The sequence below is a fragment of the Lynx canadensis genome, chromosome D1 (genome assembly GCF_007474595.2).
Source record: "Lynx canadensis isolate LIC74 chromosome D1, mLynCan4.pri.v2, whole genome shotgun sequence".
Taxonomy (NCBI): Eukaryota; Metazoa; Chordata; class Mammalia; order Carnivora; family Felidae; genus Lynx; species Lynx canadensis.
This window is the reverse complement of record NC_044312.2, coordinates 72,182,910-72,208,606: the sequence shown is the minus strand read 5'-3', so window position 1 is coordinate 72,208,606 and position 25,697 is coordinate 72,182,910.

Sequence of the window (25,697 nt, the reverse complement as noted above, 5' to 3'; positions counted from 1 at the left end):
AAAAGTAATATTAATATTATGGCATGAAGCATGGTGCTCAATTCATTATGCATGTTATCTCATCGAATCTGTGCATCTCTGTGAAATAACTGTCGTTATTTCCTCGCGCTGATGGTGAAATTGAGGCTCCAGGAGGGCTGAGTTACTCTCCTTGAGTTACCCAGACAGTGAGGGGCGGAGCCAGAATTCACACTGAAGGAAAACTGTCTCAGAGGCCCGTGCACTTTCTGGTACGGACACACAGTCAGGGCAGTGGTAGAAAGCGTGGAGGGACACAAGTCGCAGACTCTGGCGGCGAAATCACCACAGTGGCCACCACCCGGGGGCGCAGCGTGGAGTGGAGGAGGTCAGGTGAGCCAGGCATCCAGACGGGTGCAGGGAACAGTAGGGACTCAGGCAACAATGGCTTCTGCCTCTCCCTGCGAGGCAGCGACTGTGACTAATGTAATAGTGTGAAATGTCTCGATTTTCTTTCTTTTTGAGTGACATGCAGATATTTCTAAACCAGTTTTGATGGGGATTCATTTCTAGTGGCTATAGAAACACTCATAGAAATACTCCCATTAGACTTATGTGCCTGTTAATCTCACATGTGGATCCTCACGGCAGAGGTTACTATGATAGACCAACACATAATAAAGCTCATAATAGTCAAGTGGCAAAAGCCCCAAACTTTTTAATACTGTAAGCTTTCTGTCTGAAAGATGTCATTTCTTTCAACGGCTTCAAGTTTCTTCAAGGCAGAAAGCCATTGAAGCTGCAGCGTAGCTGAACATCTGTCTTATCATGTGGGCAGATATTGGGATTAAATTAACTAGAAATGAATAGAATGATGTATGACAGGGTGCAGATGTCCCAGGCACAGTGTGATAATTTCATTGCAAAACTATGTAATGAATTCCATACATTATGGAAGTACAAATGTACCACTTTAGGTAATTGTGATGAAAAGGTATAATGTGCAATGCATAAACAGAGCGTGAGCCCAGGGGCATTTCTCCTCTGCTATTTCTCTTTAGTCATTTCAGAATGACTTTATTTGGTTTAATGCAAGCCTATTATTATTATTATTAGAGCCTTATTTTTTTTGGTCAGCCCCTTCAGCATTTCTTGCCTGGTTGGTATAAGAAATATTTGGAGTACAGGAATAGAATTTGGGCGGGTCAGAGCTTTGGCCACCTGGAGAGTAATGGCCGGAGACAGGATTTACAAAAATATTTTGTTGTCAGAATTTCAGAGCGGAAGCTTACTCTCTTCTCTCTTCTGTCTCTCTCTGTTTCCCGCTCTCCCTTTTCTTTCTGGTAGGCTGGGGAGATTGTTTTGCCCTCTCCTGCTATTCCGTGCATAGGGATTCAGGGTAACATAATGGAAAGAAATCCGGTTGTAAAGCCAGAAGATTGAGTTTCTGCTTCTGACTATGCTCTTAACTGCTGTGTGAACTTGGGCAAGGCACTCCACCTCTCTGAGCTTCTATCTCTCTCCTCAATTTTAAAATGCTGCTAATAATACTATATCCCTGTTTTGCCAGGTACAAATGAGGGAACTAGAACATGAGCTCTGAGAAGAGGGAGACTGTGTCTATCTTGCTCACTGCTTTATCTCCAGTGCTTAACAAAGTGATCACACAGAACAGATAACCCAATATATATATATATATATATATATATATATATATATATATATATATATATATATATTTAGTTTATTTGTTTTGAAAGAGAGATTGCAAGGGGCAGGGAGAGAGAATGAATCCCAAGCAGGTTCTGCACTGTCAGCACAGAGCCCAGTGCAGGGCTCGGTCTCATGAACTGTGAGCCGAAATCCAGAGTTGGACACTGAACCGACTGAGCCCCCCAGGTGCCCTGATAAAATGTTTTTTAAATAAGCATATCGATGATTTATATGAAAGTACCTAGCCCAATGCCTGGCATGTAGGAGACACTGAATTAATATTTCTTGAATTTCGGCTGGTTTGAAGAAGTTTATCTGCAGGGACCTTCAGACTGGGTTTTGGTAACACGTTCACTGAAGGGCCCATTACACGACCAAAGTCCCTGGCCAGGTACCTGTTACAAGCCAAGCCCCAGAGAAGGGCTGAGGGTGCCTCCCAGCACAGAGGGCAGTGGAGCAAGGCCAGAACCCCCTTCCTGATCAGCCTCATGCTTGCCTGCTATGCAACGCTGCCTGCCTGCTTGGGACAGTGGGAGCCAAAGTCAGGGCTGGCCTGAAGTAGAAATCCCTGTGCTCCTGAAGAGGGGCGTAACTTCACTAGCATGGTTTTGATCAAGAAACAAGAGGAAGGTTTCGTGCTGCAACAAATGCCTGGCCTGTGGTCCTGCTTCACAGTGAGGAGGCCACACCTCGGGTCACAGCAGGGGCCGGTCCGGGCCCTGCTTCTCTCTCCATCCCACTGCTCTGTTCACACAGCAGCCCCCTGCACCCCGCTTCCACTTAAGTCTGCTCTCTACCGATTATTTGCCTCGGGTGACATCAGTGGAAAATGTGAGGAGATGGGAGCAGAGCCGAAACCCTAGCCTTCCCTGGGAGGCCAGAAAAGCCTGTTTTCAATGCTCCGATTGGTCCCCTATTTCCCCGGCTTGTTTGTGCCATGTAATGCTTTCTGCACATTGAAGCAGGGTGCCCGGGGTGATTCGAGGCCACCAGAGCCCAGGTCTCCCTGCCCACCAGACAGATGCTTTGCTGTCTGGGCTCTCTGCTTAGCCCAGACACCCCGAAACCAGCCCCAAGGAGGGCTGCTAGGGCAGACAATCCACGAGGTAGGGCTTCCTTCTCCCCTGGAGCCCTAAAAGCTGTGGATTGGGGGCTTGTCACTGCATCTCTTCCTTCCCCAGCTCAGATCTTCCCACCCCTCTCTTCTCCCCACGAGCTTCAGGCCTGTCTGCAGGCTCTGAATTTTCTGCCAAATTTGGATGCCTTGAAAGGAACATTGTTCCAAACAGAGACTTCGAGGAAGGTGCTAATCTTCCGCTGCTTATCAAATTTGAGCAAAAAATGTCGACATCCCACTTTTCCAAGTGCTAGCTCAGCTCTTCTGTGTTCAACTGCGAGAGGGACCAGCTGTGTGTCTAGTGGGGGATAAAGACCCTACTGGACTCCACAGCCCTCCTCACGGGCCCCACAGGACCCAGAGGCCAGCAGGGGCTGTGGGCAGGTGGGTGGTCTCTCCATCCCCAGCAGCACAGACCCGCTCGATTCCAGGAGAGGCGTCCCATTTGTGGCTTCTGTCACTGCTACTGCTGAAACTCTCAAGGAAAAAAAAAAAAACAAAAAACAAAAAAAAAAACGCAGCCACGAAGTTCCTGCTCTAAATATGGAGAGAGCTCTTCATTTTCTCACGATGAAAGACATATTTGGGATCATCTGGTTTTCCAAGCAGATGCCCAGTTTATCTCACTTTAAATCAACTCTTTCTGACTGGACCCTTTCCTGGATGAATTAATTGAGCGTGGCTAAAACCAAAATGCTCTCGCGATTAAGGAGCTAGGCATAGGGGCGCTGTGTCAAGGATGTCAGCTTGCGAGGAGGGTGTCGAGTTGTTTACTTCTATTCTCATAACAGAAGGAACAGGCAGGCTCAGCCCACTGGAAATAATTTTGAATAATCTCACTCTATTACTCGAAGCGAAATTGAGTCTGCTCAAGCTACCCTAGTGATCCGACATCTCGGTGAAACTGGGAAACTAATATCCAATTCACGCAGCATAAAATAAGTGACATAAGGAAAAGCAGGATGAAATCTGGAAGTTTTTAGTTTTTGATTTGTACGGCTTGTCTTCTATTAGTGGATCAGCTCACTAATGCGGCTCACACAGGGGAAGGGGTTTCATTAAGCTGCTGGTCATTAGTGGCGGTGGGCGTGTGTGTGTGTGTGTGTGTGTGTGTGTGTGTGTGGCAGCTGTTGATGCCTGACACTGATATCTGATATACATTGCCCTGCATAAATCAAATCTAAACAGAGAATTTGTCTAAGAAATGGAAGTGGAGCCCCGACTTACCAACGAAAGTTCTTCTGGCATAGGGGGCAGATGGCCTGGAATTTAGATTTGACCCTTTAGAAAATGCTCCCAGTGTGAGGGGATCGGCTCATTAGCTTCAGTCACCCACCAGCCCTGACACGGTCTGCGCTCCCTCGTGCGTGCTCTCTGCTAAGGGAGCTGTCATCCTCCGAGCCCAGAGGAAAAACTTAACATCTCTCTTAACTCTCTCCCTCTCGGCCCTCACACCTTACCAGTAGTAGCTAAATAATTGGTTCTGGCTTCAAATTATCTATTGCTTCCACTCTCCCCTCTCCATGCCTGGCTAAGACTCTGACCCCATTTCTTTAGTAATCCTAATTGTTCTTTACCCTGCCGATACCCCTCCTGCTTTAAACCCTACTCTTTATGACTGTGAACTCATCCAAGGCACAGGCCTAACATATCACCCCCTGCTCAAAAGCATCCCATGGCTCCCTGTTGTCTAGCAACTCAATCCAAGCACACAGGCCTGTCTTTCAAAACTCTCTGCAGTGTGGCTCCAGGCACTCCTGGTCACTCATCCTGAACTGAAGCCAAGTGAAAGTCATCTGGTTCTTTATTGCACATGCCACAGTGCTCTGCCCCTGTTTCTGCGCATACAGTTTCCTCTGCATGGAGTGCCCTGCCCTGCCCTGCCTGTCTGTCTCTGATTGTTCAGATCCTACCCATCCTTCCAGATCTAGCTCAGGTGCCACCTCCTCCAGGAAGACTTCCTTGATCCCCTGCTTGAAAGGTTACCCTCCTCCTTAGACCCCTCATTATTCTTTCTTCTTCCACCATGGCCCTTAGATGCCTCATTGTCTTCTTTCCCCGTGGTCCATTCTAGCCTGGATGCACTATATTGGGTCATCATTAAGTGCTAGGGCAATCAGTCAAACGCCTGAATGAAAATCCTAGTTGTGGGGCCTTGTGCCTGCCACTTACATTCCCTGTGCCTCCGTTTCTTTTTTGTGAAACCAGCCTAGTGATCGTGTTTACCCCTCAGAGAATTCTAGGGAATGAAGGTGGGGGGTAAGTGCAGTGTGCTCAGCATGGTACTGCTTACATGGCAAAAGGTCAACAAACTTTTTTTCTTAGTCACTTTCTCCCCTGCAATAGTGCAAGCTTTGTAAGAATTGTTCAGACCCATCGTTTAACTCAGCATTTACTGAGAACCTACTGGAACCATATTTTTTGTTAGGATTTGAAAATGAATAGAGAACACTAAGATATGTTATGTGCCTTCAAGGAGCTCATGGTCAAGAGCAGAGGAGATGAACTAGTAACCAGAGCATGGCAGTGCATTTGGTGAAGGGCTCTGAGAGAAGTGAGCACAGGCTAGGCAGTGTGGTGAGGTGGCTTAGCTCTCAGTGCTGGAGTCAGGCTCCCCGGGCTCAAATCCCAGCTTGGTCACTTCCTACTGTGTGACCTTGGGCTGAGTAGTGTGCGTTAGGCTTTCTGTGCTTTGGTTTCCTCACCTATAAAATGGAGAGAGTAAAGGATACCTACCTCAGAGGGTGTAGTAAGAATACCACAGCTTGAGAGTCAAATCACACTTAGAACAGGGCCTGGCGTGTTTTAAGAGCTCAGTAATGGCTAGTTATCATCTTGGAGCTCTTTGAGACCTAATTGATGCTATGTCTCTGGGCGATTTCTTTCTCTGCCAGAATGGTGAGCTTTTATGAGGATAGAGACATCACCGTAGAAGCCACCATCAGAGGGAGCATAAGACTTTTGGGAGTGCACTTTGAAGCGGGTTTGGCCTTCCCCTCCCCATCCCCAAAGACCCTTCCCTCCTTTTGGAACACACACACTGCAGCCTGCCTGCGTCTTGGACAGAAAGACCCCCCTCTCTCGCTGAGTGTGGTTTAGCGCATGTCTTTGGCCAGTCTTTCGCTTAATCTCTTAAAGTTTTCGAGTGCTGAGGAGTCTGCTCCTACCATCCTGGGCTTCTGTCCAGAAAGTTTCCATTCAAGGAACCCGCCCCCACCCCTTCATTATGCATGGACATAGAGATCTTAGAAGATGGGAAAGGGGTGGGACTTCATCAGGCCGTTTTAACTGGGCTCAACTCGAGTACCCACTTTTGTGGCTTTGGTCGTCGGTCCTTGTGAAAAATAGCAACTCCTCCACGTTTCCCAAATCCTCATCTCCTTATGCCCTAGGGGGAGTTCTACTTGGTTGAGGACGGCTGGGTTTTCAGCCCTGGAACCCTTAGTCTGGGGTTGCGTTGGGTCCTTCCTGGTCTGAGATGACAGCTGAGGACATTCCCAGATACCACTGTCCTGGGAGACCTACCTTTTGACCAGAGCAGGGCACATCCACCTGCGACATGAGTCTGTATTCTGCCAGTCACTGAGACAACACCAGAAACAGCAAGAGCCCATAAAGCCTGGAAGAAAACGTGAGGTAAGTGTTGGGGATGGAGTGGAGAACCCAGGTGAATAACATGGAGCATTATACAAATCAATCTTTTAAATAGCAACTCCAACAAGTGCAAGGAAGTGAAGGACTTAGACGTGAAGGACCGTTTTTATTTCAGAAAAGGCAGCCAGCACAAGAGCAAGACTGGGTCCAGGGCCTGTGTGTGTGTGTGCGTGTATGTGTGTGTGTGCGGGTGTATGCGCGTACGTGTGACTTGTGGGCAGAGAAAGCCTAGTTACTCTGAAGTCCATGCACAATTGCACATCCCTTGTTTCTCTGGCTCACCTGCACTCAGGAAAATCCAAGTGTGCGTGGGTATGGACACAGAAACCACCCCGACTCCCCCACTGGTCCCCTCACAGCTCTGAGTGAAGACCCACGTGACTCGCTGGCATCCCTTGGTGGGCCTTTAGGTTCTTAGGCTCCTGCCTTGGATGCTGACCCCTTCTTTGGGTCCCTCTTGCTCTCACAAAGTGGGGCCAACCCATCATATCAGTTGGAGTTAGACTGTCATCCAGATGTCGCCCCAACTCATTTTTTTAGGCTTTGGGATGGAAGACTTTGCCCTTCTCATGCATACTTTTCTGACTTGAGGGTCTTGGGGCTGAGTGATCAGAAGCCCCTTGAGGGTTATCAACCAGTGTCTCATTTGAAAGCCCACTGGCCCCTGGATTCTGTCTATATCACAAAGCAATGCCATGGGGCGCCTGGGTGGCGCAGTCAGTTAAGCGTCCGACTTCAGCCAGGTCACGATCTCACGGTCCGTGAGTTCAAGCCCCGCGTCAGGCTCTGGGCTGATGGCTCGGAGCCTGGAGCCTGTTTCTGATTCTGTGTCTCCCTCTCTCTCTGCCCCTCCCCCGTTCATGCTCTGTCTCTCTCTGTCCCCCCAAAAAATAAATAAACGTTGAAAAAAAAATTAAAAAAAAAAAAAACAAAAACAAAGCAATGCCTGTCTATCTGGGAAACTCTGGAGAGGCCAACATGGATTTCAACTTCCACTGGCTGCATGGGATCACTGCAGTGACCGACAGCAGCCCACCGGTCCCTGGCAGCCCCATCCAGCCATGTGGACAGAGCACTCACCTACCTCACCGAGAAGGACCCCCACCCCCTGTGAGGCAGCGCGAGAGCCTTGGATGCGTCAGGCAACCCAGCGTCAAACCCCACCTTTGACCTTCCCTAAGCAAGAGACTTTGGCCAAGTATTCGAATCTTTTCAAGTCCTATTTCTATTAAATACAAAATAGAAGGGGCGCTTGGGTGGCTCAGTCGGTTAAGCGACCGACTTCGGCTTGGGTCATGATCTCACGGTTTGTGGGTTTGAGCCCCACGTCGCGCTCTGTGCTGACAGCTCAGAGCCTGGAGCCTGCTTCGGATTCTGTGTCTCCCTCTCTCTGCACCAACCCTGCTCGTGCTCTGTCTCTCTCTGACTCTCGAAAGATAAATAAATGTTAATTAAAAAAATAATAAATAAATAAATAAATAAATAAATAAATAAATAAATACAAAATAGAAATAATATAATATCTCCCTTGCAGGATTGCTGTGGGAATTAGAGATGAGCCATGCAAAGTGAGTGGCCTGGGGTCTGGCAGGTCGTAATGGTGATGATTGTAGCTTCCATTTATTTAGTCGCTTACTAAGTGCCAGATGCTGTAATATGTTCTTTACATATTTTAGTAGAGATAATTTTTATAGGCCACACACTCATCAAATAAACATCATCCTCTGTATTTCTCTATAACTTTATTTTTATTATTTTCATTAATTACTTACTCATTTATAAAAGTTTTTTTTCAAGCCCCCATTCTGAGTGATGGCAGACACCCACTTCTACTCATCACTGGGGCTCAAGGTGACTTTAGTATTTTCCAAGTTGCATTGAGTTCAGTGAATTCAGAATGTTTCCCTTTTTCCTCCTTTCCCTCAGTGTGGCATCTACATCCTGGAGCTGAGTAGTGTCTCAGCATGAGTGTGGGTGGAGAAAAGGCTGAGGCTTCTGGCCCAAGGTCATTCATTCTTTTTCCAAGGATGGTGGCTGCCCAGATGTATCTCCTGGTGTTTGGTCGCTGGTATCCTTGCCTCAGGCGTGCAGACACCGCTCTGTCCCAGCTGGTCCCTGGCTGCCTGGTCTCTGCCATTCTCTGGCATCTTTCTCTCCTAATTCTGAAACCATTTTATGGGGTACAGGAAAGCCCAGCTGTTTTCCAGCACCATGCTGGGGCCACTGGAGACTCATGGGCACCCAGGGCCTCTGTCTCTGGAAGACTATTCTGACCCCTCTTTCTTTCTGGAAGCTGCCCCCCAGGGCCAGGGAGGCTGGTGTAGAGTGTAAGAGCAGCTCCTCTGAGAGTCCCACTGCTTTCTCTCGGATGCTCTCTCCCTCCTCCCACCTTTGGAGATTTTATGGGGGTGGGTGGTGGAGAGACAGGAAAAACTGGTTCCAGTTGATCACATATTCTAAGTATTTCCTGTCTTGCTTCTAAACAGAGAGCATTGACCTCAATGGCCAAGAATGTGATGTCTCTCTTCTCAGGTCCTACCATGACACCTTTCCTAAAGTGGTAGGGGCTTCAGTCTAACTGACCTGGTGAGTGAGGGTGGACATGAAAGCAAGGAATGCAAGGTGGCCTGGTACAGGGACACTTACCCTCTCCTGGCACAAATACAATCTTACCTAATTTTTCACACAGTCCTATTATGTAGTTTCTATTATCAGCCCCATTTTACAAATGATGAGCTGAGGCTTAAACGACTTGGGTGTTGAACCTAATTCAGTCACGAGATATTTATAGAATGTCCACTAAGTGCCAAACAGTCCTCTGGGTTTGGGGGGAATACGGCGGCAGTAATCAATACAGACAAAACCCCAGCTCTCATGGAGCTTACATCCAAGTGGGATAGTGGGGAGTAGGGAAGAAGCAGCAAGGGAAAAGATCAACAGGTAAACCATATCGTTTATCTCACCAAGCTCCAGGGAGAGACATAAATCATGGAAGGGGGTTATGAAATGCCAAGGAGGATATGGCTTTGAACAACTTGCCTTTTTGAGATGATAAGATGGGTGAAGATGATGGAGTAGACAGACAGGAGCTGGAGGCAGGGACCATGATAAATAGGTGACACATTAGAAGCCTGAGGGCACAACATCCAGACTTTGTGGCTTCCAAGACCCCAGTGGCTAACAAACCAAGAGCTGCAGGTGCAGAACCTGTGCTGGCCTCTTCCACCTCTGCCCCAGGGTAACAATTAGATTCATTATAATTCATTTGCATAGAGGTTAGCACCCCCCACTGTGGGGGAAGGCTGCCATGATGGCTCCCCCACACACACACAAACCTTGTAAGGTCAAAAATTCCACTTCCCAACCTGTGGGAGGAGTCCCCCAAATGATTGGAAGGAGCCTCTATTAGAAGCCACCTCATCTATTGCACAAGACCCCACTCACATAAAATGAAGACCCCTGTAGCCTCAGGGCTGTTGCCACCTCTGGGCCTGCTGGTTCTCCCACCTGGAGAGTGTTTGTCTTTAATTAACTGCTTTGTGCTTGGTACTTTCCTTCTGGCTATTTTTATTCAAGCCAGTTTCCTCAGGTAAATCTTTCTTGGGGAATCCGAGAACCAAGACCTCCATTCACACAATGCAGACTCCCCCACCAGTAACAAAGAATCCCATGTTGGAGGGAAGCGAATCCCAGGGAGAGGGACCAGCAGGAACAAAGGCCTTTAAGTAAGAATCTGCTTGGCTGAATTGCTAAGAAAAGGAAGGGCCAAGCGTTCTAACCCAGTTAGGCTGAATGCACCTTTATGGGGCCCAAATTATGACTGCCATCATTGCTATTACTATGTCTTTGCCATCAGCCTGACATCACCAACTCTCTCTTCCATGTTAGGGATCTTGGTGGGTAGTTGGAAATTCCAGATACTCACTCTTCGCTCTCCCTGTAACTAGGGATGGTTATAAGCCCCACGTGCAGAAACACCACCTGGGTTTCAAATGAGGAGTCAGCGATGCAAGGAGAGATGAAGAGGAAGAGTCTTTCGTGGCCGGCGGCCGAGGATGAGAGCATCATTCGTGGCTGAGTGGGAGCAGTGGTGGACACTGTCCAGGGCTGGTTGTGTCGTCAGCGTGAGATGCAAGGTCAGGGCGAGGTGAGCAGGACCGGTGTCTGCACTTGACCAGTTCTATGCCGTGACCTTGGGTGTTGCTTCTGGCTGCGTAGCCCTGAGCCAGGTTCCCGAGACTTCACAGCCATTCGTTGCATTAGCTATTATCCATCTGTTTTCTCCTTCAAAAGTAACATAGATTTTATTTTTAGTTCAATAAAAAAAAAAAGGACTGATGGCAGAAACATTTTCATCCTGCCACCCTATCTCTCCAAATTTGGGGTTTGCAAATTTTATAAGGTTTGCATGATGATAAATAAGAAATAGAAATGTTATTAAAATTGAAGTGAATTTCCTTTCGGGATGTGGAAAATAATGAAAAAGCTATTTCATCTGTTTTCTTTCCTATTTCAAAATATAGAATGGAAGATGAGGCCGCTTGCTGTTTCGACATTGTCAGGCGTGTCTCAAATGCCCTCGTGTTCTCACGTTACCCCCACAAGGTCTCCGAGCAACCAAAAGAAATGGCTCCTGTTTCTCTCCTCTGCTTTTGTCTTCCCAGGGCAGTGAAAAGACCAACATGTCCTTGGAACATTTCACGTCACCTGAAAAACAGCCTTTTTTTTTTTCCTCCCTAAAAATATATTGACTAAAATAAATTAAGTACAAAAAAAAAAAAAAAATGAACACACTTTCTTGGTACACATTGCCCCCCAAGATTATGATACTTTAGATAGAGTCAAAACCCACATCTCAGGCCTTTATCTATACTATTTTTCCCCCTTAAAATTCTTTTTTTTCTTTTTAATTTTTTAATGAATGTTAATTATGGACAACATTTGGAGAATTAGCTTTATAAAGTCAGCTATACCAAACTGAAGCCCTCTGTCGTCATCTTCATTACCCCCTTCTCAGAGGCAACCAGTTGTCCCCAAGAAGCTGAGAATTTTGTTATTTACTCCCTTACTCATAGTGCTACTTTTTGAGTGTTCGTTTTAGACACCATCTAAGGACTTTCCATCATGGAAGACGGAATTTATCTGTCTTTGCTCTCCCGAACCCACTTCACAGTCTTCCCATTCCCCACATCCTCATTATAATACAGCAATAGTATGGTTTTGAGAGATAAAAATCCAGTGTTTATATTATTATTCCATGTGATGATCTTCACAGGTGATTCATTTAGCCACCTGATCGTTTTTCCTTTCCTTCACAACATTTGGTTTTTCCTAGAACTAATATTTGTCATATTTTTCATGGCCTGGGATGGCATGTACGAATCAGTAATTAAATTCCAAACTCTTTGCCAAATGTCTACCTCTCCCCTCAAGACTTCCATTTACGTAAAGTTTGTCATCATTTTCTCCTCAGGAGCCTCCTGACCTCGTTCGGTCTGCCTTGTGCACAGCAGTCCTCCTGGCATCTGTCTCCCCAGCATCTGTGGGGCTGTCCTCACCTCTGGCCTGGTCTGGCCCTCTTGTGAACTGTGCCCTACATCATCATCTTATTCTGATTATTCCCTCATTTTGTTGGAGTGCCTCCTCTAGTGGCTTCCGGAGAGAGTAGAATGGAAGGCAATTTGTGTGTGTGTGTATGTGTGTGTGTGTGTGTGTGTGTGTTGATCTAAAAATGTTTTTATTTTACCTTCACACTTTATTTATTGGATCTATTTATAGTTTGGGAATAAAATTCGAGATTGGAAATTAATTTCCTTCAGAGTTTTAAAAGCATGGCTCCATTGTCTTCCATCTTCCAGATTGACATTGGTCTATAGCTTCTCTGATTCCTGAAACTGTGTGACCTGTTTTGTTTCTGCCCGCACCCCACCCCTGGAAACTTACGGAATTTTGTTGTGGTCCTTATTCTTTGGAAATTTCACAATGTTGTGCCTTGGTGTAGGTTGTTTTTTAATTTTTTTTTTAATCCATTGTTCTGATGAATACTTTTAATCAGAAACTCATGCTTTTAGTCCTGGGACATTTTCTTGAAATATATTTTTGATGGTTGTATTTACCTCATTGCCTCAGCTTTCCTAGAAATTTCCTGTTATTTGGTTATAAGATCTTTAGGAATTATATTTTTATTTTATATTTTACTTTTTGGTCTTTCCTCTCTTAGCTTTGTCCACTTTCTTGGAGATCTTTTAAATTTTTCTGTTGTGTTTTTCATCTTTGTTAACATGTTTTTCATTTCCAGGATCTCTTGGGGCACCTGGGTGGCTCAGTCGGTTAAGCGTCTGACTTCGGCTCAGGTCATGATCTTGCGGGTCATAAGTTCAAGCCCCATGTCGGACTCTGTGCTGACAGCTCAGAGCCTGAAGCCTGCTTCAGAGTCTGTGTCTCCATCTCTCTCTGCCCCTCACCCACTCACACTGTCTCTCTCTCTCTCTCTCTCTCTCTCTCTCTCAAAAATAAATAAATATTAATTTTTTTTAATTTCCAAGATCTCCTTTTTGCTCCTTGAATATTTTGTTTCCATCTTCCTATGCATGGCCACAACAGTAATTTTCAAAAGCTGTAAATGATAGGTATTCTTAAAAGTTTGCCTTTTCCTAGTCTCTATTTTCTCCATGTTTCCCCATTTTTTTCTTTTATCATCTATGATGTCAGAACATTTCATTAAATACCTGGATTTCTGATCGTCCTCAGTTGTCTGATTGTATTTCAGGATGGGAGACTTCAAAGCTGAGTAGAGACTTGTCAACAGTGAAATTCAAGGTAGATGATGTGGGTGGGCTTTAGCTTACAGAACTCTTCATATCAGCATCTCACAGTCTGTGCTTTTTGTGTTTGTCAGATGCCCCAGAGATGATGCTGGTCTCTTTCCTGGAGTCTATATGTGCTTTATCTGCCAGCATTCAGGACTCAAGGAGGAAATAATGCTGAGGGTCAGCATTTATTAAGTGAATTTTTCTAACTCCCCTTGTTTTTAGTGTGCACATTCATCTCAATTATGCTTAATGCCCTGCAGTTCAAAAACCCTTTGTTTTAGAGCAGTGGTTCTCAGACCTTACCTGGAGGGATTGTTAGAAAAACAAAAACAAAAAAACAGATTTAAAGTTTGTGCTGTAGGAAGTCTGGGGCCCAATAATTTGCATGTGTAACAATATCTCGGGTGATGCTAAAGCTGCTGGTGCTGGGACTCTAGGGTGAGGACCACTGCTTTAGAGAACACAACTCCAATCATCAGCTGGGTGGGCAGGATCAGTTGCCTGGCTGGGAAGGATGGTGGGATCTAGTTGATTGTTTACTAGACTTTCATCCAAGTCCACTGGTTTTAACCCCATCTTCCTCCAGTGTTCAGAAGTTCTTAGCGGCGGTCAGTCTCTGAGCCTTTGGAGAATTCTGGGATATGAATTGGGTTGTCTCTTGACTTTTCTCACCGCTGTTTAGGATTCAGCTTTCTCAAGTTTATGGAGTCAGCTTTCGGTTTGTAGCTTCCACAGTTGTGTTGTTATTGCCTTCTCTCTTGTTCTTTTTTTCTTTGTTAACTGTATGGCTTTTAAAATCCCTTTACTGTCATTTTACTGAGGGATTTCGGTAGGGATAAAAGCTCAATGAATACATCTAGTCCTCTATTGTCAGCCAAAAGTCCTCACATCTGTCTTCAATCCTTTTAGTTTATCAAGTGCTACTTCTCTTTCATTTATTCTATTATCAAAAACTCCAATTAGATGTATGTTGGAGCCTCTGAATCCATCCTCTGGGTCTGTTAATAGTCCTTTTTATAGATTAAAAAAACAAAACAAAACCATTTTTTTACCCTTCCTGCTGAGGTGTGATTGAATTCTTTGTTCTTCTACTTTGTTAATTTTCATTTCAGCTGTGTCTGATTCAGTTTATTTTATTTAGTATTTTATTTCAATGACTACATTGTTCACTTCTAAGAATGTGAGTTGGTTCCTTTTCATACATACTTCACATTCATTTCCTGATTTTTTTTGCGGGGGGGGTTCACTATTTCTTGCTCTTATTTCATGGAATTTATTTCTTAGTTGTTCTCTTTGAGAATTTTAAATACCCCTACTTTAATATCTTTGGCAGACTGATTTAATAAAATCAATTTTATGTGGAGAGAATACATGTTCTGATTTTTAATGTTGTTAGCTTCTTTATTAGCTTTGGATTTTTAAAATGTGTTTTATACTTCTGGTCAATAGGATCATTTTCAGGGGAGGTTTTATTTTAGGCTGTTTTTCCTTCTCTTTCTTAATGCTTCCTTCTCCCTGCAGACCAGTTCTCATGGTCACTTTTACTGGGCACCAAATCCCCAGCTAAGAATCAGGTGTGCTGTCATGTGGCAATACCTATCCCAGGGGGGACAGTGGGTTTATTGAGTGAATCACTAAGCCAGCAGCCTCCTTATTTGGGAAGCTCTGACTGTCCTCTAACGTGTCTGGCTTTGGTAGGAAGTGGGAAGCGTTTCCAGTTTTCAAAGTTTCGCAGCCTCACCCCAGCAAAAGACTCATCTTGTATTGAGCACTTTCAGCCTGGAACTGGTCACAGCCCAACAGGCCCTTGGGGCCTATCCACTAGGGGTTCACCTTTCTGCTCTGTTTCTGGTGCACAGCTGTGGTTACTTGTTTTATAGCCTGGCTCTGCTGCTTTGGATTCTTGAGTTTTATCTTTTGTGTAGTAAGACTCTTGGGTGAGAATTTAGTCTCTCTAGGCTTCGTGCTGCCCTGTGGCTGAAGATCCACTCGAGGAGAATGCCTGCCTTTTGGTGTGGGTTCGGCTTCTAGCTTTGCCCAGCAGAGCCGAGGATGGCAGAAAGGAATACTCAAGATTTCAGGTAGTACAAAAACTCCCTTTTTTTTTTTTCTGTTGTGCAAGATCTTAGAATAATCCCCACTGTGGGTAAGGGGTCATATACAGACATGATCTTGTTCCTTTAAAATTAATTCTGAGGCAGGGTGTAAGTTCAATCCTGCACTTCCTATGGTGGCTTCTTGCAAATCTGTAACCCGTCCTTGACCTGATTTAAGAAAACCTGAAAACCTGAGGAATAGGGTTCTGTATGGTTTTGCTCCACTTGGGATTGGGGGCGTGGGAGCTGACGCCCCTTTCCTCATTTCCCAAGAGGGGTTGTCCTTCCTTATCAAATTTAGATTGGCATTGATTTGCCCAATGTTTCCCTTTTCAACAATCCTTATTAGGTAACTTATTGGTTTGTCCTCTTGTTTGTTGGTGATAGTCTTCCTGGTTTTCCCAGTTAAAGCAGGCATGAGAGGCTGGAGACAGCTTCATAATAGCCACAAGAACATGTGCGTTAATGTGTTTCAGTCCCCACATTTTGGCACGCCCTAATGAATTCAGCAATACCTCTGGCTTGAGTACATATGCCAGAGAAGGTCGCCTGACAGTCCGCGTTACCGTTTCGTAGGCCAGTTGCTGCGGTAAAACTTGAGCAGCTTCTTCATTATCTATTTACCTGGAGAAAACTCTGTTGCAACCTGTTCATGAAACCAACATAAGGCTCAGTGGCTCCCTGCCGTATAGTGGCTAAGGAACCTGGTTTTGTCTTTGTGTCCGGCCGGGACTCAGGATGAGGCAGCGGATGCAATAGGAGAACATTGTTGGAATAACCCACGATCGGCCTGGGCTTGGGCTTGAGCTGGGGTATAATGGCCAACCATAATGACTATAACACCCTGTAACATTTCTATTCCTATCGGAATACCCAAATCTCAATTACGAATTGCCTGTGTGGTACAACCCTCTTGATATTCTAAAGTCCACACAGCATGCTGAGTGGGGGGAAGTATGGTTTTTGTTAATGCCTTCCAATCCCAGAGTGTCATTTCATATCCACTTCCTATTGCTTCAGTTATCCCCTTAGTAAAGCAGCTTTGGATACCATTCTCAGGAATACTTCCTTTCAATTCCTTAAAGACAGTAAACGGGAGGGATTGATGCCTAGGTTGGTGTCCAGCAGTGGTAATGACAGGGAATGCATGAAACTCCCCAGCAGCGTATCCCTCTTGTATACATTGCTGCGTAAACGAAGGTTTATGTCCCCTGATATAGGTATTGGCTTTAAGGGATTGGAAGGAATAGGTACAGGAGGAGGCGGTGGAAGGGAGTCATCCTCCATTGTAGGAGGTGCCATAGGAGAGGTGGGTGTTAGGCTTTCTTTCTTAATTTGTTCCTTCTCTGGAGATACGTGTAATGGGCATAATGCCCTAGGAACTAAATTCCAGGTCACTAAGATGGGAGCAGGAACCTTCTCTCCTTTTTCATGTTTTCTTTTAAAAAAGTTTCCCACTTGTTCCCATAGATTTAAATCAACTGCACCATGGTTGGGGAACCAGGGGCAGGCATCTCTATTGCTCATAACAACTTAAGTGATCTTTTGTGACAGTACAATGAGCCACCTTTAAAAGCTGCTGTTAAGTTTTTAAATATAATAGCTGTTCCTTTGTCATTTTTTGGCCCATGATAAAGAAAGAGAAAAGAAATACTCTCACTGAAAACTACATACGTTGGCAGCTATCCCAAGCGCACTGCTGTCCCTTACTGGGATCTGAAGTCTGGACAATTTCACTTTCTTCTCCTGAACGTGTGGATTCTGCCACCTGAAAATCTTCCTCTCAAGGCTATCACTGTCACGTCAGGGTCACCAAGTGTGGCTTTAGCTTTCCCAGGAAGCAGTGTTCTACTTTGCAATGCATTCCCTATAATCTGCTAACCCAGGAAGGATATAGCTATTTGATTTCCCACACTTTTGTCCCACCCCCTATTCCCAAGACTGGTGACTTTGGAGCCTGAAGCTGAGCATGACTAGCTCAGTCCCATCCACCCTCTCTTTTGTATCTATCTCTTACAGACAATTCTCTCTGTCCTCATGTCATAACTTTTACAAGAGGTGACCCCATCCCTTAGGGGTAAGGCTTGTGGCTGTCTAATACTATCCATCACTGGGTGGGCAAATCAATCTAACTTCTGGGATTCTGCACAAGCACGGCTGTGTTGTCGCCCACCTAAGAATACAGTGGAGCTGTTATTGGTAATAAATGTGATACTTTGATTTCCATATATCTGATTGCTAATGCCTGGCTCTCGATTGGTCCTAAACTTGGATGGGAGAGGGGAGAGAAAATTATGTATTTGCCCTCTGAAAGCCCTAATATTAATATTGCCAACATGTTTAGAGAAGAAGGATCTTATCAAACTAACGTTATTAGAACCAGTTTAATTTCCCAGTAAACTTTTATCTTAAATCCAACCTAACACTCTCTATCTTTTAGGTTACAGATTTAGTATGCTTATATTTGGGGTATGTATGTGTGTGTGTGTGTGTGTGTGTGTGTGTGTGTGTGTGTATTTAAGTAGAATTATACATATATATAATTCTATTTCTGTTCTATTTCTATTTTCTCATTTTACTCTTTTTATTTCCTCTGATTTTCTGCTTGTTTTCCAATCCCTGTCTTTTAATGGATTGACCATGTTTTCTTTATCCTCTTGCCCCATCATGGGTTTGGAAACTTTTCATTCGTATCTTTTCTTGTAGTCATTACCCTTAAATTTTTTAACATGCTTGCCTTAGCACCAATCGTACTTTTCCCATTTCATATGCTTTTTGTCCTGTATTTTAGTTCTACTTTCTTCTTCTACCTTCAAGTTAGTCATATTATTAATTTGTAATAATTAGATGTTTATTTAGATTTATTCACATGGTTTCCAAGTTCATTGCTCATCATTCAGTTTTGCAACTTGGTCACCATCCACTCTTTCAATGTTCTTCAAATATAGCATTGAGTAATTTTTTGAATGAAAATCTGTTAGTGGTAATTCTCATAGTTTTCGTGTCTCCAGAAATGTCTTTGTCCTCAATATTATGATTGAAAAATGATATTTAGCTTGACATAGAATTCTAGCTTGACCATTATTTTCCCTCAGCACTTTGAAGATATTATTCCACTACAGTGCGTTGTCTTTTGTTTCTGTTGAGAAGTCTTGTGTCAGTTAATCTATTCATTTCTGTCATTGCTTTTGAGATCTTTCCTTTGGAGTTCCAAAGTTTCATTGTAATGTATTTCTTTGTGGTTATCTATCTACTATCTATCTACCCACCTATCTACCATCTATGTATCTAATCTCTTTCTTATGACTAATTGTGAATCTCAAATCTTACAATTTGTGAATCTCAAATCTTACAATTTATTAAGTATAGAATGTTCTCTGCCATTAGCTATTCAAATACTCCATCTCCCCCATTCTCTATATTGTCTCTTTTTGGGACTCCTAATAGACATGTGTTGGATAGTTTCATTTTTATCTTCACATCTTTCATCTTTCTTTCTTTCTTTCTTTCTTTCTTTCTTTCTTTCTTTCTTTCTTTCTCTTTCTTTCTTTCTGCTACATTCTGGGTAATTTTCTCAGATGTACCTTTGAGGTCACCAATTCTCTCTTCCTTTCCAGGTAATGCATTCTTTAACTCATTCATTGCTGCGGGCGGGGGCGGGGGGTTGTTTGTTTCAATGACTTCATTTTTTTAACTTCTATTACTGTGATTTGTTCTTTGAGACAATTAAGTTGTAATCATTTTTCAACATTTATATTATCTACTTTTTGTTTTGTTTTGTTTTGTTTTTGTTTTTTCGGCATCAGCCCTGCTTTTTATTTTACCCACTAACCTAACTCTTGGTAGATTTCCCCCTCATTTCATTAGTTAGGATTTGCTTTTACTGTGAGTTACAGAAATAAATAAAATAGAAGTTTCTTTTCTTCTCATATAAATGTCCTGATGTGATGTAAGCAGTCTGTGTTGCTAAGGTGACTCCACAGTTTTCCTCATGGTTCCAGGTGGAACAATAGCTGTCACATCCATGACCCAAACAGCAGGGTGGGCAAAAAAAGAAGCAGCAAAGGGCACTCATCAGCTGCCCTTTGAGGAAATTTACTGGAAGCTCCCATACACCACTTCTGCTTATAAGATATTATCCCGAATTTAGTCATATGGCTACCCCTAGCTGCCAGGGAATTTGGTAACTTTTAAGAGCTAAGCAAGAGAGTGTGGAAATTCTTGATATAACTAACAAGGCAACTCTCTACACTCAAATACTCCATAATATTGAATTATGTGCACATCTTTAGTGGGGCTAGTATAACTGTATGACTCCTATACCACTTGGGTTGAAGGTTCAGTCCTCCCAAGTTTTCCAGCCTTGCTGATGCCAAGTTCCCCAAAGTATCCCTTGTTTGGAATTTCATTTTATTTTCTTTTGTTAACTTCTCATGTTGGGAGGGCAGGGTCACCAAACAATATGGATAATAGAAATTTGAACTCCAAACCTGTGTGAAGCATGTCCTTATGGTTGCATATTCTTAGAGAAGATTTTATTTTTTCTCCCAGAACTCAACCAAGATAGACAAGCAAACCTGTACACAGAGAATGGGTTGAATGGATTTTTAAGTCTGTTCTTTTACCCAGAGAGTCCTGGCTTTATGCTTTCACTCAAGCATCAACTTGTGCAGGCCTTAGGCTTGGCCTTTTGTTCTCATGTAGACATAAATATCCAAGCCTTTAGGTCAATGAGACTGACACTCCCAAACCCCTTTTCATCTCCCTACCTACTTATCAAGTTGCAGGGTCAGCTCACAGGGGTGTAATTTCCTCTTTATTTTAACCCCCTTGGATTTCTCTTACTTAAAACTCTTCTAAGCTCATATGCATTTTATCATTTCTTTCTAACATTTCTAGATATTTTTTAGCAGGAGGATTTCAAATCTGAAATCTACCAGTCTGGACTTTTACACTTTTAATTTGATTATAATAGCCAGAATGTATTTCCATTGCTTTCCATCAAGACTAACTGACAGATATAATCTGTGTGTTAGAATCTGCCCCTTTGGGCCTGGGCCTGATTCTTGTTGTTCCCTGAGGTTTAATGTTGTGCTGGCGAGTTCCAGCTAGAGAATGACAGACGGGCACTCACAGGCTCCCTACATGATTCCCCACTGGAGCAGTTCAGAAAGAGTATCTTATTCCAAGCCGACTTAGGCAGACCCCATGAACTCAGCACTCCCGTGTACAAGCTTCGTGGAGCTCCAGCTCCAGCACTCTCCTGTCTGAGGTAGCAGCTTGGGGATTCAGAAAACCCTAGCAAGAAGCACATTTGTTACTTAGGAGGGACTGACATCCAGCCTATTGATGCCAGTTGCACTGAGGAATCAGAATTTGACAGCAAGGCTTTGGAGTATAAGGATGAAAGAATATTCATTCCATCAGGGTGGAACAGGACCCTCAGTGCCTACAGCTGGGATAGAACTGGACCAGGTGCTTCCCTGGCAGACCCTGCGTAGCTGTGGGGTGGTAAGAGGCACTGGGGTGAGAGGAGTGCCCAGGGTGCATGGACAGAGGAGTTTGGTTCATCTGCCCTTTGGTGTCTGGTCTGCTACTTACCTCTAAGTCACTTTGGGCTCACTCTGCCCTCTCTCTTAGCACCAGGTGTTTTGTTTGCTTGTTTTTGTTTTTGTTTTTGTTTTTTTGCTAAGGAAATGAAGATAAGCTGGTCAGCCATGCCTAGTTGGCCATGTTGCAAGGGCCAGATCCCTCACAGCTGTTATATATGTGTGGGAGAGAGGTCACGTTCCCATCTTCACATTACAAATGAAGAAACTGAGGCCCAGAGAGATGAAGTGAGTTCTCTAAGGTCAGAGAGTCCCCGAGTAGCAGAGCTGGGGCTCAGATCTGAGTCTTCCGACCCCAGAACTCACTCCTTTCCACAATGGCACCACTGTAGAAATATAAAGTAAAAGCAGGGAGAAGGGGATTCACAGTCTGTGAGCACCTCCTCTCTGCCAGCTGCCGAATGGGCAGATTCAGCGTCCATACAACAGTCTAAGGTGATAGGTTAGTTTTCTTAGGCCTGTTTTACAGATGAGAAAGCTAGGTATCAGAGACTTCCCATGATTTACCCAAGGTAACATAGTGATTTCAAGAATTAGGATTTGAATCTGACATTGTCTGATTGCAAAGTCTGTGCTCTGTCTCTCTCTTGCAGTTTCTTTTTACAATACTCTCCAGATATTGGCATGCTCCCCTAAAATCCATATGCATTTAGACAAGGTTCAAATCAATTAGTTCACACTTTGCTGCTGAGGCTCCTTTGTGCCAAAGGTGATCAAGGTGCTTCCAGTTTTATGCATTCAAACCCAAAGAGGCCTCTTTCCCTACTTCTTGCATGACAGCCCAGAATTGAGAACCATGGTGCATATGGTGTTTGCAAAATGCCAGTTGTGTATGGGTGTTTAAACTTTAGTTTTGCTGCTTTTAATTTATTTATGCAAGCAAGCCGCCTTTCATGAATTTTAATCTGCGCTGCCTTAAAGAAGTGCTTTCCAAATGGGACAGCATTTGTGATCACCACTAAGCCATTCTAACTGCTTGCAGGCCTGGGGAGAGAGGCAGCGGAGAATATTAGCAAGCTCTGAGCAGTCCCTGTGTCATCCCGGGCATTGTGGCGTAAAATGCGCTTCGTGTCTAGAAGAAAAAAACCCGTGACTCGAGTCTTTGGTTATTTTTAATGCTGAGCGGCAGAACCACGGGGAATATTATGAGTTCCTAGATTTCTGACGGGAGGGATTCGCAGCGAAGTGCTTTCTTCAGGAGAGAGAGAGAGACACTGCTACAAGTCTTTATTCATTTATTTATCATGCTTCAGTTCCCTAAAAAAGAAAACACTTCTCCTGTGCAGGGGAAATTGCTTCAATGGATAGATTGCATTTAAATAATTTAAGTATAAAATTACTCGAACAGGCCGACTGATATTTCGAAAACGAAACAGTCACGATCACTTAAGAGCACTGGCGAAGTTCGTGATTTGGTGTATAGATGAGGTCTGAGAAGAGGCTTTTGTCTGACTTGGGGTAGAGGCTCTGTCCTGCCCCAGTGGTTGCCCTGGGGACAGGCAGTTTCTGGTCAGGTCCTGCATGGAGAGGACCAGCAAGGAGAGGCTGGGTCTTGTAGATGTCACACATGTGAAAGACAGGTGAACTGCTTGCAACTTTTGGCCCACCTGTTTGGGTTTTAGCTTCCATCTAAGCAGCGAAGAGGATTGGAGAAGGCACCGGGTTGATGTCCAAGAGACTCCTATCTTGCCTGCGTGAGCCCACTGCTCAAGCTCCTGGTCCTTGATTCCCCGTCTACATGACAAGAAGATAATGCCAACCTCACAGTGCTGTCCAGGATGAAATCAGCTTCCAGAGAGGACCTGGCATGGTGCCTGGAATGGAATGGTCCATTGCATCATGTCTACAGCACATTCTGGGACGCCATTCCCACCAAGATGCCATCTGGGCCTAGAGAGAGCCTAGACTTCATCTAGGCCAGTGATAGGCTCTCTGTGTTCTGCCTATCTATGCCCACACAAAATATTGTTAGACTGAGGAGTTCTCCCTTTGCGTTTGCACAGAACATTTCTTTAGGTGGGTTTTATGACCTACTAAGACCCTGCAGAGCCCAGCAAAGAAACAGCTCTGTGGTCGAATGCATTTGCAAAATGCTATGCACCACGTGCCCCTCTTGGAGATTCACCATGCACCCTGGCTCTGAGAAGTCCTGCTGGCAAGAAGCCTTTTTACTTTTTGCTTTTTAACTCTGCATCTATTGGTCTTATTTGGCAATGAGAGCCTTCCCACCCCACCGTCCACACCAAATGCCCTATTCATATCTTTTGAAATAGGACTTAGTGAAATATACTTAAGGAAACTGCCCTTAGGTGGTTCTTCCTCCTCCCACCCAGCTCTACTGCTTTCTGTCTTATTTTTCTTTGAACCAGGTTTGGGGGTGTCCTCTTCTGTTTACTACTAACTAATTAAGCAAATGCACTAAGTGCTGGTCTTGAGATCAAGAAAGCATCATCGGTATCGAATCATGCAGAAGCAAGATGGAACAGACACATAATAGGGAAGAGTTAATCCCTGGGCAGACTGTTACTAGTATGTGTGAGGTAAGTGCCAGTCTTAGGGGCATTGGAGGTGGAGATAAAGAGAGACACTTCATGACTGGCTGGAAGCAGCAGGTGGACACCCGGAGGAAACATCACAGCCCATTGTCTGTTGTCTGTCGTGGGCAGTGCTTGGGGGGAATTTGCCTAGGAGGTATTCTAAATTCTATGGAAGCAACATGTATGGGTATGGGTGGCGGCTTCTCAGCAGCACCAATGTTTACTTTGAAGAGAAAATGTCTGCTTTGTAGGCAAATGTTTTCAGCATGGAAATGATCATTGCAATTGCTGTGGTTGTCACAAATGTTTCATCAGAGCCGATAAAGCAGCTGAGTGTTGGCAAAATCGATGAAAACATCTTGAGAAGTGTTCGCTGCCTACTTAGCCGTCTGTGGCTCATCTGGTGTGAGGGAGGAGGGGGGCAGGCGGTGAGCTGAGGCCACACATGAGACTGGAGAGGCAGTGTGGCATGCTGGACTGGCAAGCAGGCTTTGCAGTCAGACTGCCTTCTTTGCTCCTATAAGCTCTGTGACCTTGGGCATATTACCTAACTTCTCTGTGCCTTCATTTTCTCACTTGGAAACTGTGGATAATAATATTACTAACTTCATTGTTATTACATTGTTATAAACGTTTAAATGAATCACTATATACTTGTCATTTGGTAAATATTAGCTAATATAATAATTCTTTGAGGTTTAACATCCTCACACCCATTGTCTCATCTGATAGACTTGACGCAGCACGATTTAATCAACAAGTATTTATTGAGCATCTTTGATATTCCAGACCCTGCCCTTGGGGCTGGGGACCCACTGGTGACCGAGACAGGACAGGTTACTGTTTTCTCAGAGCTCTCTCTGTACTAGGGTAGACGGAATAATCAAACACATAAATAAGATACCTTCAGAGAATGACAAGTGTTATAAAGAACATAAATCAGAGTAATGGAAAGGAGACGTGGTGGAGTCACAAATTGCCCACTGTACTCAGATGGATACAGAGAAAATATATTTTATTTAAGTTTCTAAACTTCCCTGACACTCATCATGTGCTTCCTGATGGTTAGAATGGAAAAAAACTAGCTTTCTTAGCATAATCTGTGATTTTGATCTGATGCAAGAAGCTGAGGAGCCTCTAAGATTTGGCTTCTCCACCACTGACTGCACGTCAAGAAGACATCTGGGTATATGGAGAAGGGGATGTCGTATCTGGCGCCCTGTGCTATTCTTGGATCAGGGGCCCCAGGTCTGTGAGGCATTCTTATACTGGTCTCTGGAGTAATGATTCTTCTGTCTGGTGGCACTCATCCCATTTGTGTCTGAGTCTGTGAAAAGCGTTTAGCCTTGTTTTCTGTTCCTCAGCTTAATCTGGACCTGGTAGCTTTCCCTGCCAAAAGATCCTCATCTCAGCTCTCTTTGGCACTGGAGACCCATCTGAGGCTCTGCATCTGCCAAAACACAACCAGCCCTGGCCTCCATTCTGCATCCTCTGCTGGGACTCACCACTGCCATTTTTACAATGGGCTCCATGACAGGTGCATTTACTCCCAAATCAACTGCCTTTTGAGTCCCCTTTCAGGAACTTCTGAGTCTTTTACACACCCCATGGGAACCAAGAGAAGCCTAGGAGAGCTGTAAACCAGAGCCTCTTCTACTAACTTTTCTGCAATGTCACAATGGTGGGGGTAGGGGACCAGCTGCCAGGATATGCTCTTTCCCCAGAGTCCTGTATCTGAAATGGCAGAAAATTCCCTGTCCCCCTCATGGGCTCCCCTCATGCCAATCTGGATATCTCTAAGCCACTCCCCTTTAAGGTTCAGTTCGGAGATGTTGGAGGAGGAGAAATGAAAGCCTTGGGATCACACCTTGTCTTCCTCCCCCTCTGTGTCTATTCTTTCTCTCAAAATCCTCAGGCAGAAAAGGATAGAATTATCCATCGTCCATGTCATAAACTTCTACTCTGAGGTTAAAAATGTCATGGCTGGACTCTGACATGGGAAAGAGCTATCTCTGACAGGGAAAGAGCTTACAGGCCATCACTTCCACATTTACAACAAGAAAAGCTGAGAAAAGGAAACATGAAGGACTTTTCTTAGGCCTATCAGGAAACTGAGATAACAGAGTAAACAAACATCTGGAGAGACTGGTGAGACTCCAATATCTGGAGAGACTGGTGAATCCAAAAAGATACAGGTGAGA